Source organism: Scyliorhinus canicula, chromosome 1 (genome assembly GCF_902713615.1).
Source record: "Scyliorhinus canicula chromosome 1, sScyCan1.1, whole genome shotgun sequence".
NCBI classification, from domain to species: domain Eukaryota; kingdom Metazoa; phylum Chordata; class Chondrichthyes; order Carcharhiniformes; family Scyliorhinidae; genus Scyliorhinus; species Scyliorhinus canicula.
The window spans coordinates 118,630,665-118,646,720 of record NC_052146.1 but is presented as its reverse complement, the minus strand read 5'-3'; the positions used below and the strand labels follow the sequence as shown (position 1 = coordinate 118,646,720).

Here is a 16,056-nt window from a genome sequence, read left to right as displayed (position 1 = left end):
CGGAGAGGTGCGAAGGAGCTGATGTTGGTGCATACGTGGGGAAGATGCTTGAGAAGCTACATGGGCAAGGTGCATTTGACCAATCGTTGGAGGTGGATTGAGCCCACAGGGTGCTATGCGCAAGTCCTGGGAGGGGGGTGGGGGCAAGGAGCGTATCATGAGGTGGGCCAGGCAGACGAGGTATTGCACCTGGGAATGTGGCGAGATCCATGTGTACCAGGACCTGGGGGCAGAGCTGGCGAAGAGGAGGGCGAGCTTTAATAAGCTCAAGGTGGCCCTATACAGGAAGGGCATAAAGATCGGACTACTGTATCCGGCTCGCCTATGGGTGACCTATGGGGGTCGGGAGCGATATTTTGGCTCGTCGGAAGAGGTAGTGGAGTTCATGAGAGACAATGGACTGGCAGGAGAAGGAGGACTTTGAACTTTGGTGAAGGAGATGTGAAGTTGCTCTACTGTACTGTGGAAAAAAAAAATGTTTATGGTATTCGAGGCCATGCCCTTTTCCTTTTTCTTCTTCTTTTCTCTCTTTTTCTGCTTCAGGGTTCTTTATCGATCTTTGTATCTTTGTTAAGGGATGGGGAGGGTTGGTTCCAGTGTTCGGGCCCGGGGAGGGGTTTTTCTTTCTTCCTTTGATTGTTTGCACGGTTGTTTGAACGGGGTGGGGGGGGGGGGGATTCAGCGGGGGTAGGTTGCTAGGCGCCAGGGGCAGGTGCTGCCAGGCTTGCTGGGCAGGCTAGTTCATGGAAGCACAGTGGAGGGTCAGCTGAAGGTCAGGTGGGGGGAGGAGGAGTTGGGCGGGGGGGGGGGGGGGGGGGGGAGTTGGGATACCTGGCAGGGGGGGGAACAGTACGGTTGATGACGGTGGACACCCAAGGGCAGGCCAAGGGAGGCACGGGGCATGGGCCGTAAACCGGCCCGGCCCAGGAGAGCCTATGGGCAATCGGGGGGGGGGGGGGGGGGGGGGGGGGGGGCACGGTGCCCCCCAACCAGGCTGGTCATGTGGAACGTTTGGGGACAGAATGGGCCAGTCAAAAGGGCCCATGTGTTTGTGCACTTGAGGGAACTGAAGGCGGATGTGGCTGCAAGAGACACATTTGCAGTTGGGGGATCTGATTAGGTTGAGGAAGGGATGGGTCGGGCAGGTGTTTCATTCAGGATTAGACTTTAAAACGAAGGGGGTGGCGATTTTGTTGAATAAGCGTTTGGCGTTCGAGATGAGGAAAATAGAGGCAGACCCGGGGGGGGGGGGGGGGGGGGGGCGAGAGATATGTTATGGTTAGTGGGAAATTGGAGGGAATGTTGGTGGTGTTGGTGAATATATATGCCCCGAACTGGAATGACATGGAATTTATGAGACGGATGCTGGGGAAGATTCCGGACCTAGATTCTCATCGACTGATTATGGAGGGAAATTTCAACACTGTTCTTGATCCAAGGTTGGACCAGTCGAGTTCTAGGTCTGGGAAGGTATCAGTTATGGTGAAGGAGCTCCGGGGGTTTATGGAGCACATGGGGGGGTCGATCCGTAGCGATTTGGGAGGCTGAGGAGTAAGGAATTTTCGTTCTACTCCCATGTACATAAGGTATATTCCCAGATCGACATCTTTGTGATGGACAAAACGCTGCAGGTAGAGGTGTTAGATGCTGAATATTCAGCAATACTGGTGTCAGACCACACTCCGCACTGGTGGGCTTGCGAGTGAGTAAAAGAAAGGCCCAGCGCCCTCAATGGAGGTTGGATGTGGGGCTGTTAGCGGAGGAGAAGGTGTGTGAGCGGGTGAGGGAGGCCATCCGGGGATATATGAAGATCAATGATACGGGTGAGGTGTCGGCGGGGGTGGTCTGGGAGGCACTGAAGGCAATTATTAGAGGGGAATTTATTTCTATTCGGGCACACAAGGGAAGGCAGAGCGGGTGGAGTTAGAACGATCGGTGGGAGAAATCGTAACAGGTGGACAGGAGGTATGCGGAGACTCCGGAGGATGGACTTTTGAAAGAACGCTGGAGGCAGCAGCTAGAATTTGGGCTCCTGTCCATAAGTAAGGCGGTGGGGCAGCTGAGGAGGGTTAGGGGTGCAGTCTATGAATACGGGGAGAAAACGAGCAGGGTGCTGCCGCATCAGTTGAGGAAGCAGGAGACGGCGAGAGAGATTGGGAAAGTAAAGGATGCAGGTGCGAAGGTGGTTTTGGACCCGGCAGGGGTGAATGGTGTGTTTCAAGATTTTTATAGTAAGTTGTATAAATCGGAACCCCCCAGCCGGGGAGGAGGGGTGAAACAATTTTGGGGGGTGCTGGAGTTCCCGAATGTGGAAGAGGAGCTGGTGAGGGCCTGGGGGCCTCAATCGGGCATGAGGAGGTAAAAGAGGGGCTGAGGGTGATGCAATCAGGTAAGGCCCCCAGACCGGACGGATACCCGGTGGAATTTTAGAAGAAGTTTTCCGGGGTGCTGGGGCCGCTTTTGGTAAAGGCATTTAATGAGTCGAAGGATTTGGGAGTGCTTTCTCCCGACATTATCGCAGGCATCGATCTCTCTCATCTTGAAACGGGACAAAGATCCGGAAAGCTGTGGGACATGTAGACCTTATTAAATGCGAATGCTAAACTGCTGGCAAAGAACCTGGCCACATGGGTTGAGGACGGCATCCCAGGGGTAATAGGGGAGGATCAGACAGGGTTTGTTAAGGGGCAACACCTGGCAGCCAATATTAGGCAGCTCTTAAATGTAATAATGATGCCTATGGAGGGGCGCGAGGTCGAGGTGATGGTGCCCATGGATGCACAGAAGGCCTTTGATCGAGTGGAGTGGAAATATTTATGGGAGGTCCTGGGATGGTTTGGCTTCGGGCAGGGATTTGTGAATTGGGTGCGGTTGTTCCATCGGGCACTGGTGGCAAGTGTAAGGCCGAATCGGGTGTGTTCGGAGTATTTTAGCTTGTTTCGGGGGACGAGGCAGGGGTGTCTCTCTCCCCACTGCCGTTTGTCCTGGCCATAGACCCTTTGGCAATGGTGCTGCGAACATCAAACGTTTGGCGGGGGATGGTGCGAGGGGGAGTGGAACACAGGGGCGGGATTCTCTGACCCCCCCCCCCCCACCCTGGTCAGAGAATCCCCGGCGGGGCGGCGCGAATCCGGTCAGGGGCCATTGACAAGTGGCCCCGCCCGCAAATCTCCCGGCCCCGGTTTGTGGCCAGTCCCGCCGGCGTGGATTGGACATGGTCCCACACGGCGGGACCTGGCAGGTAAGTCGGCTGGTGCGGTCCTCTGGGGGCCGCAGGGGGGATCCGACCCCGGGAGGGGGGTGGGCCCATGGTGGCCTGGCCCGCGATCGGGGCCCACCGATGTACATACGGGCCTGTGCTGTGGGGGTACCTCTTCCTTCCGCGCCAGAACCTGTAGGGCTCCGCCATGGCCGGCACCGAGTAGACCCCCCCCCCGCGCATGCGCCAGCATACGCAGGTGGTTCCGCGCATGCGCGGGATCACTCCCGTCCTTTGGCGCATGCGCAGACTCGCGCAGTCCCTTCGGCCCCGGCTGGCACAGCGCCAACCCCTCCGGCGTCCACCGAGCCCCCGGAAATGCGGAGAATTCCACTACTTCCAGTCGGCCCACGCCGTAGTGGTTCGCACCGTTTTTGACGCCATCGCGCCGATTGCAGAAAATGCCGCTTAGGGTCTTGCTTTATGCAGACAATTTGCTCCTTTATATATAGCAGGCCCGCTGGGGGGGATTGGTGGGATTATGAGGATACTGGAGGAATTTGGTTGGTTCTCAGGTTATAAATTGAATATGGGCCAAAGCGAGGTTTTTTCGATCCAGGCAAGGGGGCAGGGGAAGAGATTGCAGGAGATGCCATTCAAGGTGATGGGCGGGTACTTTAGGTACCTGGGTATTCAAGTGGCTCAGGAATGGGGTCAGCTTCACAAGTTGAATTTGGATAGACTAATGGAACAGATGAAAGGAGACTTCTGAAGGTGGGACGTGCTCCCGCTGTCACTGGCGGGGATTATACAGACTATGAAAATGACAGTCCTCTGAGATTGCTGTTTTAGTGTCGCCCAATTTTCATCCCTAAGGCATTTTTCAGGAAGATGAATGTGATGATCTCGTGTTTTATTTGGGCCGGATAAACCCCGCGGGTGAGGAAGGTTCTGCTGGAGTGGGGGCGTGGCAAGGGGGTACTGGTTCTTCCGAACTTTATCAATTACTACTGGGCAGCTAATATATCGATGTTTAGTAAGTGGGTAGTGGGAGGTGCGGGTGGAAGCTGCATCCTGTAAGGGCACGAACCTGAAGGCTTTGTTGACGGCACCTCTGCCGTTCTCGCCGGCTCGGTACTCCACAAGCCCGGTGGTAGTGGCAGCCCTGAGGATGTGGGGGCAGTGGGGACAACACACGGGGTTGGAGGGGGCGTCAGTGTGGGCACCGATCTGTGACAACCATTGGTTCACTCCGGGGAAGCTGGATGGAGGCTTTAGGAGGTGGCAGTTGGCAGAGATCGAGAGATTTGGAGATCTTTCTATTCAGGAGGGCTTCCAAAGCTTGGAGGAGCTAGAGGAGGAGTTCAAGTTGCCAGGTGGGAATGGGTTCCGGTACCTGCAGGTTCAGGATTTTGTTCGGAGGCAAATCTCGAGCTTTCTGCGCCTCCCACTAAGGGGGCTACAGAACAAGGTGATGTCAAAAACAGGAGTTGGGGAGGGGCAGGTCTCAGATGTATATAAGGAGCTGATGCAGTGGGAAGCGGTTCCAATAGGGGAGGTGAAGAGGAAGTGGCAAGAAGAGTTGGGAGGGGAGTTGGAGGTTGTTCTATGGGAGGAGGCACTGTGGAGAGTGAAAGCGTCCTCATCATGTGCCAGGCTCAGCCTGATCAAATTCAAGGTGGTCCACAGGGCTCATATGACTGTGGCCCAGATGAGCAGGTTCTTTGAGGAGGTGGAGGACAGGTGTGGGTGCCGTGGGGGGTGGTCCTTCAAATGATACGCACATGTTCTGGGTGTGTCCGAGGTTGAGGGGCTTTTGGCAGGGATTTGCGGACGTCATGTCTGAGGTCCTCCAAGGGAGGGTGACTCCGAGTCCAGAGGTGACGTTATTCGGAGTGTCGGACGATCCGAGAGCCCGGGGGTGGGGGTGGGAGGGGGGGGGGGGGGGGGAGGGGGGTGGAAGAGAGGCCCCGAAATTGGGGGTGTGGGTTAGCGACATGGCGGGGTTTCTCAGGTTGGAGAAAAAACAAATTCGCCTTAAGGGGTTTGTTACATGGGCTCGCTTGGAGGTGGCAGCCGTTCAACAACTTCTTTAAAGAAAATTAAGCTGTCAGCAAAGGCGGGGGAGAATGGGGGGCGTAGGGTGAAAAGTGGGGAGGCATGGAAGTGACGAATGAGGGTAGGAAAACCAACAAAGAGAGGGCCATGAGGCGGAGTGTTTATATGAACCATGTTGGTTGGGGTCTGTGTTTGGGAGGGATGGCTATGTTATTGTGGATTTTTTGTCTTGTTGGATTTTTCTGCTTAAAAGTGGTAAAATTATAAATGCCTTAATAAAATATTTTCTAAAAAAAAACAAATCCAAATCCTAGGCCCACTCCCCCTTCCTATTCCCATAGACCTGCACATTGATCATGACCAATCCACCTAACCTACACATCTTTGGACTGTGGGAGGAAACCGGAGTACCCTAAGGAAACCCACGAAAACACAGAGGGAAAGTGCAAACTCCACACAGACAGTGACCCAGGGTCGGAATCAAAGGTGAGCTAACAACTGTGCCGCCATGCTGTGATCGAGAGGCTAGAATTGAGAGTAATCAAGAGGCCAGAAATGGAGTGGAGCAAATCATACAAAGGGTGGGTCTGGAGGAGCTTACAGCAATAGAGAGGGCGAAGGCTATGAAGGAATTTGAACACAGATGAGAATCTTAACATTGTAGCATTTCCAGGAGCTAATGTAAGCCAGTGAGCACAGTGTGATATGATTGATTCAATTTGGTGCGTGTTATGATACCTGCAGCAGAAGTTTGAACATGCTCACGTTTACAGACGGTGCAAGGTGGGCGGTTGGCGATCCTTAACTTGGTGGAACTCACAGTTCCCCTATCAATGTCCCAGCCAAATTATCACAGAGCGGTTATGAAATCTGAGACTTTCCTGTTCTCTACAGACATTTTAAAGTCATCTATTAAACACTTCACTGTCACAAGCCTTCCCAAAGATTCAATTCGACCACACTAAGTCATCAGTGGTGCTAGCGGGCAGCACGGTGGCGCAGTGGTAGCACTGCAGTTTCATGGCGCCGAGGTCCCAGGTTCGATCCCGGCTCTGGGCCACTGTCCGTGTGAAGTTTGCACATTTTCCCCGTGTTTGCATGGGTCTCACCCCCACAACCCAAAGATGTGCACGCAAGGTGAATTGAACATGCTAAATTGCCCCTTAATTCGAAAAAAATTAATTGGGTACTCTAAATTAATAAAAAAAAGAAAGAATTTTTTTAAAATTTAAATAAGAAACAACATAAACAAAATCAGTGGTGCTAGCAAAGGGGCAGAATTTAAAGGCTGCCATACACAAAGCATCACCAGGGTATGTTTTTACATAGATCGAAACAAGAACAACCACCGCCTACATTTATATCAATAGTAAAGCACCTGAAGTGGCCATTTATGCTCCACACAATCTCCTGTCACCCTATTTTATTTATCACATCAACATATCCTTCTATCCATTCGACCTGATGTGTTTATCTGATTTACCATTAAATGTATCTATACTTTTCATCTTAATCACTGCCTCTTGGTATTGAATTCCACATTTTCCCCACGCTCTAGGTAAAGATGTTCCTCCTGAGTTCCTGATTGGATTTGTTGCTGAGTATCTCAGATTGATGGATCCTGGTTCTGGTGGGAGCATCTGCAATTTGTTTATCCTATGAACCCCTTTATAAATACAAAGAATTGTACCAGGTCACCTCTCGGCCTTCTCCTTCTTGCGTCTGGATTGGCCCTGCTCTCCAACATCCCACCAGGAAGCGTAGCCACCTGGGGTGGCCACGTTCCGATTACAAAATGGACACTTACAAAGAATGAAGGGAAAATTGGACAATGCTAAGAAAGCAAGCAGGTGCAAGGTTTGTCTGTGGATTGAGGTTTGCAGCTCCCAGACAAGACCGATACTGCAAAGCAATTAGCATACTAATGAGCTGTCTCCAGGGACAAAAGAGAAACACTTAAGCAAACGATACCAAAGCAGACACCCTGGCGTCAGAGGAGACTAAAACAAAAGCAGGCCAACGGTCACCTAGGGCCCGCCCAGCGATCAGGCAGCCACCCCTTTATTGGAGAAAAACAATACCGATGATTAGGATATGGTCCAATTAATTGGGGCCAAGTTCAAGGCCCGCCCAAAAGCGCACGAAGCCCCTTTGGGGTATAAAGGAAGCCCCCAAGACAGAATCGTTCTTCTTGGCCTTGGCTCTCAGCAACGAGAGATCTGCCTAGCAACTGCACCAGAACAAGTAAGTCCAAAGTCAACGCACGCTACGAAATAGACGCTCCTAGCTACTATTCTATACAAGTTCGATGCCAGCAGCCTCAGAACCGGACAACGGCCATTGTTCCTCTGACTGAGTGGGTGCCCGAAGCTAAGTATAGGCTTTTAGTAGTAGTGATAGTTTAGTTAGTAGGGTTTGTGCATGAGTATAATTGACTGTGTGTAAATAAATGAGTATTGGTTTCAAACTTACTAACTGGTGTATTGAGTCTTTGATCAGTATTCGGTTTTGAACCTTGTGGCGGTATCGGAAAGATACGTGGCGACTCTTGAGCAAACATAATTAGAATTAAGGACGGCGACCATATTAACCGTCATAAACAGAGCAAATTAAGGAGAGAGCATAACGAGCAACAGAAATGTCGGTGTTCATACAAACATAGTGTAGTACAGCACAGATCCGAAGGAGGTCATTCGTCTCATGGAGTCTGGACTGGCTCTTTTGAAGAACAAATCCTATAAGCCTCACTCCCCAGTTCCTTTAGCCATATCCCTCCAATATCTTCTCCTTCAAGTATTTAAGAAGATGAACTGTTTTAGTGATGTTTGGTTGGGGGATAAATATGTTTCAAGACACCATAGAGAATTCCCCTGCTTTTCTTCAAAATTATGCACAAGGTATTTTCCAACCCCATAAGAGAGCAGCCTTTTTTTTTTAAATTGAGAATACCCAAATATTTTTTTTTCCAATTAAGGGGCAATTTAGCTTGTCCAATCTACCTAACCTGCACATCTTTGGGCTGTGGGGGTGAAACCCATGCAGACACTGGGAGAATGTGCAAACTCCACACGGACAGTGACCCAGGGCCAGGATTTGAACCCGGGTCCTCAGTGCCACAGTCCCAGTGCTAACCACTGCGCCATTTGCCATCCCTTGGGATGCCATATCCTACATTAAATGTGTATATCAATGCAAAACGTTGCTTTGTTTTCAGTCACAGAGCCCAGAACACCTGCAAAGGACAGAATGTGGAAAAGAGGAAAGTGACAGCAGATCTCCTGTGAGTAAAACTGCTGTCATTTGCCGTCAGTGTCAAGTTTGGTTTCTTGAACTCAAAAGCTTACAACTTCTGAAAACCGCACTAAAGAAACATGGCAAATGCATGGGAATTTTGCCTTTCAAATTGTGAGAGTGGCCATATAATACCCTGCAGTTCAAACATCAGGTGAACACATGTTTGCTCTGCTGTCTGCCTCCCCTCTCATGTTTGGTCGGGAGGTCCAGGATTTATCCGCGGCTCATAATCGGCCAGAATAAAGTCATTAGTTTCAAGGAATGAGGGGCCGGCACTGAGGCTCCTGGGATCTGCCCTCTACACATCAAACAGTGGCTACCCTCCATTACAGCAAGCTGTTCTCAGGCTGCATTACTCAGACAGGAGCGGGAAGGGGAGGGTATTCATGAACAAGAAGAGAACAGCAGAGGAAATGAGAGGAGAGTAGGAGAGAGAGACAGAGAAATACAGAGTAGGTGCATGAAGGACACAGAGAAAGTAAATTGAAGGGCAAGAAGTAGAAAAATAATGTGAGTGAGAAAAGGGAGTAAATGGTAGGGAGAGAGAGAGAGAGGCAGACAGGAAAAGACGGAGAGAGAGGAACAGATGTGAGTGAGTGAAAGGGAAGGAGTAGGGGAGGGAAGCAGCAGGGAAGAAAATTAAAGTGTCAGCGGGTGAAGGAGAAAGTAAAAGAGAAAGAAGGAGAAACTTGAGTGAGCAAAGGAGCGAGGGAGCACAAGCTGGACAGACACACAGTTGGAGAGGGAGAGAGGACAATAGTGACGGAAACAGAACAAGGATGGGAGCTCGAGGAAGAGCAAGAGAGGGAGAAAGAAAAAGAAGCAGTGAGTGAGGAAAGGAGTAAGAGTGGGAGAAAGAAAGAAAAAATGTGTGGAATTTAATGGAAAAATTCCAAAGTTCATTTGCGCGGAGTTTCCCGCCGTATCTGCCGGCGAGTTCCCCACCTCTATCAAACGACACTTTGGTGTGATTTAATGGCCAAACAGCGCCCAAAAAGCAGCTCGCTGCAGCGCAGTGTGGCCATTAGAAGCCGGGAGACCCTGCTCCTGGGATCCAACTGGCGCGCAACACCTCACGAGATCTAATGCAATCTTACGAGACGTTATGATGTGTTATGGGCTGCACGGTGGCACAGTGGTTAGCACTGCTGCCTCACAGCTCCAGGGTCCCAGGTTCAATTCTAGCCTCGGGTGACAGTCTGTGTGGAGTTTGCACTTTCTCCTCCGGGTGCTCCGGTTTCCTCCCACAGTCCAAAGATGTGCACAGTAAGAAGTCTTACAACACCAGGATGAAGTCCAACAGGTTTGTTTTTGTGCAGATGTGCAGGTTAGGTGGATTGGCCATGCTAAATTGCCCCTTAGTGTCCAAAAGGTTAAGTGGGGTTACTGGTTTACAGGGAGAGAGTGGAGGCGTGGGCTTAAGTAGGATGCTCTTTCCAAGGACCGGTGCAGACATGATGGGCCGAATGGCCTCCTTTTTGCACTGTAAATTTTAAGGTTCTATGATTCAATGATGTAAATCCTGCACATTGTGGGTGGGATCACTTTTTAGCAAATCTGGATATTAAAGCAAGACAGCTAGTCTCACTTTATTGTGCAGATTCCCGAGTTACCTGAGGCGTGGGATAAACTTCTGTCATCTCGGAGACCATGGGTGAGGGCTGTTCAATAGTGGCCTCCACAAGTGGGGATAAGAGGCCCCAGGTGTGTGCCCTTTGAGCAGGGTGGCACCTGGCACTGCCAAGATGCCTGAGCAGCACTGCCAGGTTGGCACTGCCAAGGTGTCTAGCTGACATTTTGTGTACGGGTGTGATTGGACCAGGGTGCCCTGTGTAGGTTTTGGGGGAGTGTGTGTGTGGGAGGCCTATGATCTCTCACTACACTGAGGCGTTCTGGCAAGTGGAGCTCCTCATTGTAAAGATGGTTCTATGTGTGGCCTCGGCGCCAGAAATCACGGCGCTAAACTTGCTCGCTATGGGACTTTGTTCCCATTTAATTAAATCGCGCCCTTAGTCAATTTTTGGGGTCCCGGTAAGTTTTTCACCGGTTTAGCCCACATTTAAAGTCTTTTTTCTGTGGGGTGGCACAGTGACGCAGGGGCTAGCACTGCTGCCATAAGACCATAAGACATAGGAGCAAAATTAGGCCACTCGGCCCATCGAGTCTGCTCCGCCATTCAATCATGGCTGATATTTTCTCCTCCCCATTCTCCTGCCTTCTCCCCATAACCCCTGATCCTCATGGCGCTGAGGACCCGTGTTCTATCCCGGCCCCAGATCACTGACCGTATGGAGTTTGCACATTCTCCCCATGTTTGTGTGAGTCTCACCCCACAAACCCAAAGATGTGCAGTGTAGGTGGGTTGGCCATGCTAAATTACACCTTAATTGGGAAAAAAAAGAATTTAAAAAATAATTTTGCACTGGTGAACTGAGCTCAGAGATCGGCCCGCTATTTTGAAAGGGTGCCCCGATCTCCAAGTGAGTTTCTGGGTCCCCCACGCCTTCCACACATGGGCAATGTTACCCCCACAGACATCGGCACTACCCCACACCCCTCCCAGTGAGAACACCCTGCCATGGGGTCCCTGGGGGCCCTACCTCTTCAGGCCCCACCACACCCCCTACCGCACCCTCTCTCCAGGACCATACCCATCACCCTCCCAACCTCCCCTACTTACCTGCCCTGTACCATCCACCATTCAAAATCCCCCTCCACCCTCCTTTTATGGCATGCCTGCCCTCGGGCCCTGACCCTTGGCAGTGCCACCATGGTACCTGGGCATTTAAAAAAAAGTTTAGAGTATCCAATTTTTATTTTGTTCCAATTAAGGGGCAATTTAGTGTGGTCAATCCACCTACCCTGCACATCTTTTGGATTGTGGGACGAAACCCACGCAAACACGGGGAGAATGTGCAAACTCCACACAGACAGTGACCCAGAGCCAGGATCGAACCTGGGACCTCGGCGCAGTGAGGCAACCGTGCTAACCACTTGCGCCACCCTGCTGCCCTTTACCTGGCATTCTTGCACTGCTACCCTGACACCCTTAAGGTGCTCCTGCCAGCCTGGCAATGCCACCTGAGCATCTTGGCAGCGCCAAGGTGACAACAGGACAGTGCCAAGGTGCCCATGCTCCGGGGGAGAGGGCCAGGGAGACATTAACCCTGACCATCAAGGGGCCTCCAATGGCCTGGGAGAACCCCCCACCGGGAGGCCCCTCTCCCCTCCCCCCGGTGCCATTCCACTTGGTCCATATTTGTGTGGACCAGTACTGAACGGCGCCTGGCTGCAGCCTCACTGGGAGGCCAGTAGATCCTGGCTGAGCTCACTTAAGTAGGTTTAAACCCTACTTAAGCGCGCAGCATTAGGTCACGCCCTCTTTGTGCGGAATTCCGATTCTGATGCCTTGTGGGACATGGGTATATTCCGTCAAGTGTAATGGCTGCTGGGAAGTCCACAGGAGCCTCTCCTGGGATCTACCGGCTGCGTTGCATTCTTGCTTGAGCACAACGCGGCTAGCAGTTCACGTTTCCTCAGATGCTGCTTGACTTGCTGAGTGTTTCCAGCACACTCTAAATGTACACAATTACTCGACTGATTAACAAGTGGTTTTGTTCACTCAGCAAATGGTGGATGAATGAATGTCATGAAGCATATCACAGAGCAGTACTCCTCGACGCTTGATATGCAAAATAATAAAGAGAGTTCAATAGCTTCCTCTCCCAGCAGAGACCTTAAACAGAAGTTGACTTGTAACTTCAATCTGGCAAGCTCCTCAACTGGTTCACATAAAACTTCAAAAAGCATAGCTCCCTGACGCAGGTCAGGACTGATGTAAACTCCCTTTGAATTACGTACACCACCCAATATAATCTGTAATTGGAAACTCCATAACTACCGGGCTGTCCATCAAAGAACACGACAACCAATCAATCATCCTAACCCTTCTCAAAACTACCAAACAACTCCACAGACTGGGCCTGAAGCTTTTGATCTATGCCAAGGTGCTCTATGGGAACATCTAGACACAATCATCAGGGGAGACTCTTCTCTTATCTGTGGGCAAGGTGTCAAAGTGTATAAACTGACCGGGAGCAATGGTGAATTGTCACAAAAGAGCAGTGAGTCTGAGGTGGCATTTTCTCTCTGCCTGTTAATCTGCATGGAAATTATCTTGTATTTATCAACTAGCCATGACTGGGCCTACACTGGTGTGACTGCTGAAGAACTCCTAGACAAAAAAAAGTACATTCTATTTCACAAGGAGTGTTATGCAGCTCCCAAGAGGTTTGTTTTAGGTAACTAGAGAAAGCCCATTGAATAACCATGGTTGCTTAGTTGAGGCTAACACATCTTTTTATTTTAAATTTAGAGTACCCAATGCATTTCTTTTTCCAATTAAAGGGCAATTTAGCAAGGCCAATCCACCTACCCTACATATCTTTGGGTTGTGGGGGTGAATGTGCAAACTCCACATGGGCTGTGACCCAGAGCTGGGATTGAACCTGGGACCTCAGCACCGTGAGGCAGTAATGCGAACCACAGCACCACCATGCTGCCCTGAGGCTGACGCATCTAACACAATACTGAGGGAGTTGTGAGCTCTGAGTTGTGCGCTCCTTTTTGACGAGACGTTAAAACTGAGGTCCCAAATGTCCTCTCAGGTGGATGTAAAAGATCAACTGCACCGGAAGGGAGTTCTCCCCTGTGTCCTGGCCAATATTTATCAGTCAAACAACATCACTAAAACAGCTGACCTGGGTCATTTGTTTAATTGTTGTGAGTAAATTGGCAGCCACAGTTCCTATGCTTCAAAAGTACTTCACTGACTGTGAAACTGTTTGGGACTTCCTGTAATTGTGAAGGGTGCTAAATAAAGATTTTGTGCTCATGTCTGAACAGCTAGACTTGAACCGACAAACCTCTGAGTCAGATGAGACTGTTGTTACAGAGCCACAACTGAGATAGTTCCGGGTAAAGTACCAATACGAAACCTGTACCTGTGGAAATGTACCTCACCAAGCAGCAGTTTCATCCCAGGAAAGAGAGCAAACTGCAGGTGGAATTAAGGCATTTAAAAAAATGTTGGCTGGGATTCTCTGAAATCCCGACCAAGTGTTGACGCCGGCGTAAACACCGTAGTGGTGTTCGGCGGCGCCAATGGCCCTCCTGGCCCAGCAATTCACCGCTGTTCAGGGGGCTAGGACAGCACCGGAGAGCTGCGTGCTGCTCCGGCGGCGAAAGGCGGCCCTGCACGGCTGGCACAGGTCTGCGCATGTGCATGACCGCCATCACCGCGCCGGCCCCCGCGCAACAGGCGGACGCCCCACCACGGAATGAGCGTACCCGCTGATCGGTAGCCACCATTCACGGACCTGGCCACCGTGGAGGCCCCCCCTCGAGTCGGATTCCCCCCGCCCCTCCACCAGGATGGCCCCCGCAGCCAGAACGCCGAGACCATGTGAACCACGCCGGCAGAACTCGGCGGGCACTTTGCCCGTCGTGCGCAAAGAATCGCCGCGGGGGCTGCTTTTAACAGCCCCCAACCGCCGCCGGGTCGACCGCGCAAGTGACTGGCGGGTCCGCGGAAGCGTCGTCTCGCCAGATTTACGGTGTGAATGGCTATTCTCCGCCCCTGCGCCGGGCGTGATTCCAGCGCGGAGGGTCAGAGAATCCCGCCCGTTATTCCTTTCTTAAAGTTACAAAGCCAATGCGTAGAGTGGACAGGGCGAGCCCTTAATCCATCCCCTTGCTTGTTCCAAAAACCAATTCAAATTGGTTTAATTCAAATTAAATCCAATTCATGGTCCCCATAAGAGACACATACTAAATCTAAGCTGAAAAGAACAGGCATTACACCTGATCTGATAGACCAAAAGGCCGAGAAGCCTTTTATTAAATTAAGACATGTTTATGCAATCTGATGCTGAATTTCACTGGTTTATGGCTTCTCACACCAGGGCTATCAGGTACTCTGTGATCACCAACACCTCTCTAATGTATTAGGGCAGGAAATCAAAATGTCAGCAGTAGATTTAAGAAGTAACCTAAAAGATCGAGGGAAATCCAGAGTTCAGGGCTTTTGCACTGAAAAAACCGCCACCAGTTTGGAGCAGTGCACATGCAGCCAGAAATGAGAGCACAAATCTCGGTGGGTTATAGGGCTGGATCATGTAGGGAGGGTTGTGACCATAAAGGGATCTGACGATTCAGAGGAGGATTTTAAAAATCGAGGTGTGACCAGAGCGGGAGCGCGGTAGCACAGTGGTTAGCACTGTTGATTTACAGCACCAGGGTCTCAGGTTTGATTCCCGGCTTGGGTCATTGTCTGTGTGGAGTCTGCACGTTCTCCCTGTGTCTGTGTGGGTTTCTTCCGGGTGCTCCGGTTTCCTCCCACGCGTCCCGAAAGACGTGCTTCTTAGGTGAATTTTCTAACTGATGGCTTTTCATAATAACTTCATTGCAATGTTAATGTAACCTTACTTGTGACAATGAATATTATTATTACAAGAATGTTGGGTGAAGAGGACTTAAGAGTTGGGCAGCAGAGTTTTGCATGAGCTCAAGTTTAGCACAGTGGGCTAAGTCGCTGGCTTGTAATGCAGCACACAGCCAGCAGTACGGGTTCAATTCCTGTACCAGCCTCCCTGAACAGGTGCTGGAAAGTGGCAACTAGGGCTTTTCACAGTAACTTCATTGAAGCCTTGTGACAATAAATCATTACTACTGAGGGACGTGGGGGGCAGCCAGGAGAGCATTAAGAAAAGTGACACAGAACTGTAAATGCTAGAAACACACAGCAAGCCAAATGAAAGGTTATTTTCAGAATGTTAAAAATCTCTGTGAAGGGACTGTGTGACTATTTTAGCCAGCACTTCTCTGACTCCATCTCACACTGTGAACAGTGACTCTCTCCAGTGAGCCCTGTTGATGATGTAATTGTCCAGTTTTAAGCATTTTACACCATTGTGAACCAGTTAGGACAACAATTGGCAAACAACAGCTGGAAATACCGAGGGGAAGAGGAAAGGAGGAGAATGCTCAATAATCACAGTCAGCAAAATGTAAATATTGCGGATGCTGGAAATTGGAAATACCGAGCTGGTCAGGCAGCGTCAGTGAGAGAAATAGTTGACGCGACTAGTTAAGGCACCCATTCGGAATAAGGGGCTGGATTCTCCCCTACCCGGTGTGACGGAGGGTCCCGGAGTAGGGGAGTGGCGCCAACCACTCCGGGGTCAGGCCTCCCCAAAGGCGGGGAATTCTCCCCACCTTTGGGGGCCAGCCCCGCGCCGGAGCGGTTGGCACCAGAAGACTGGTGCAAAAAAACGGCGCCCCCTGCAGTGGGGCTGGCCGAAAGGCTTTCGCCGGTCGGCGCATGCGCCGGCAGTGACGTCAGCGGCCAGCTGCCGCTGACGTCACCACCGGTGCATGCGCGATGTGGGTTTCTCTTCCGCTTCCGCCGTGGCGGAGGCCGTGGCGGCCGCGGAAGGAGAAAGAGT

General features: G+C 51.1%; 1 protein-coding gene and 1 pseudogene across 1 annotated transcript in view; both read right to left on the bottom strand.

Annotated features, from left to right (window-relative positions):
• fam110d (family with sequence similarity 110 member D) overlaps positions 1 to 16,056 on the bottom strand; it is a 68,044-nt gene that overhangs the window by 27,044 nt on the left and 24,944 nt on the right. The gene's annotated exons all lie outside the window — the stretch shown is intronic.
• On the bottom strand, positions 14,227 to 14,446 carry LOC119978936 (annotated as a pseudogene).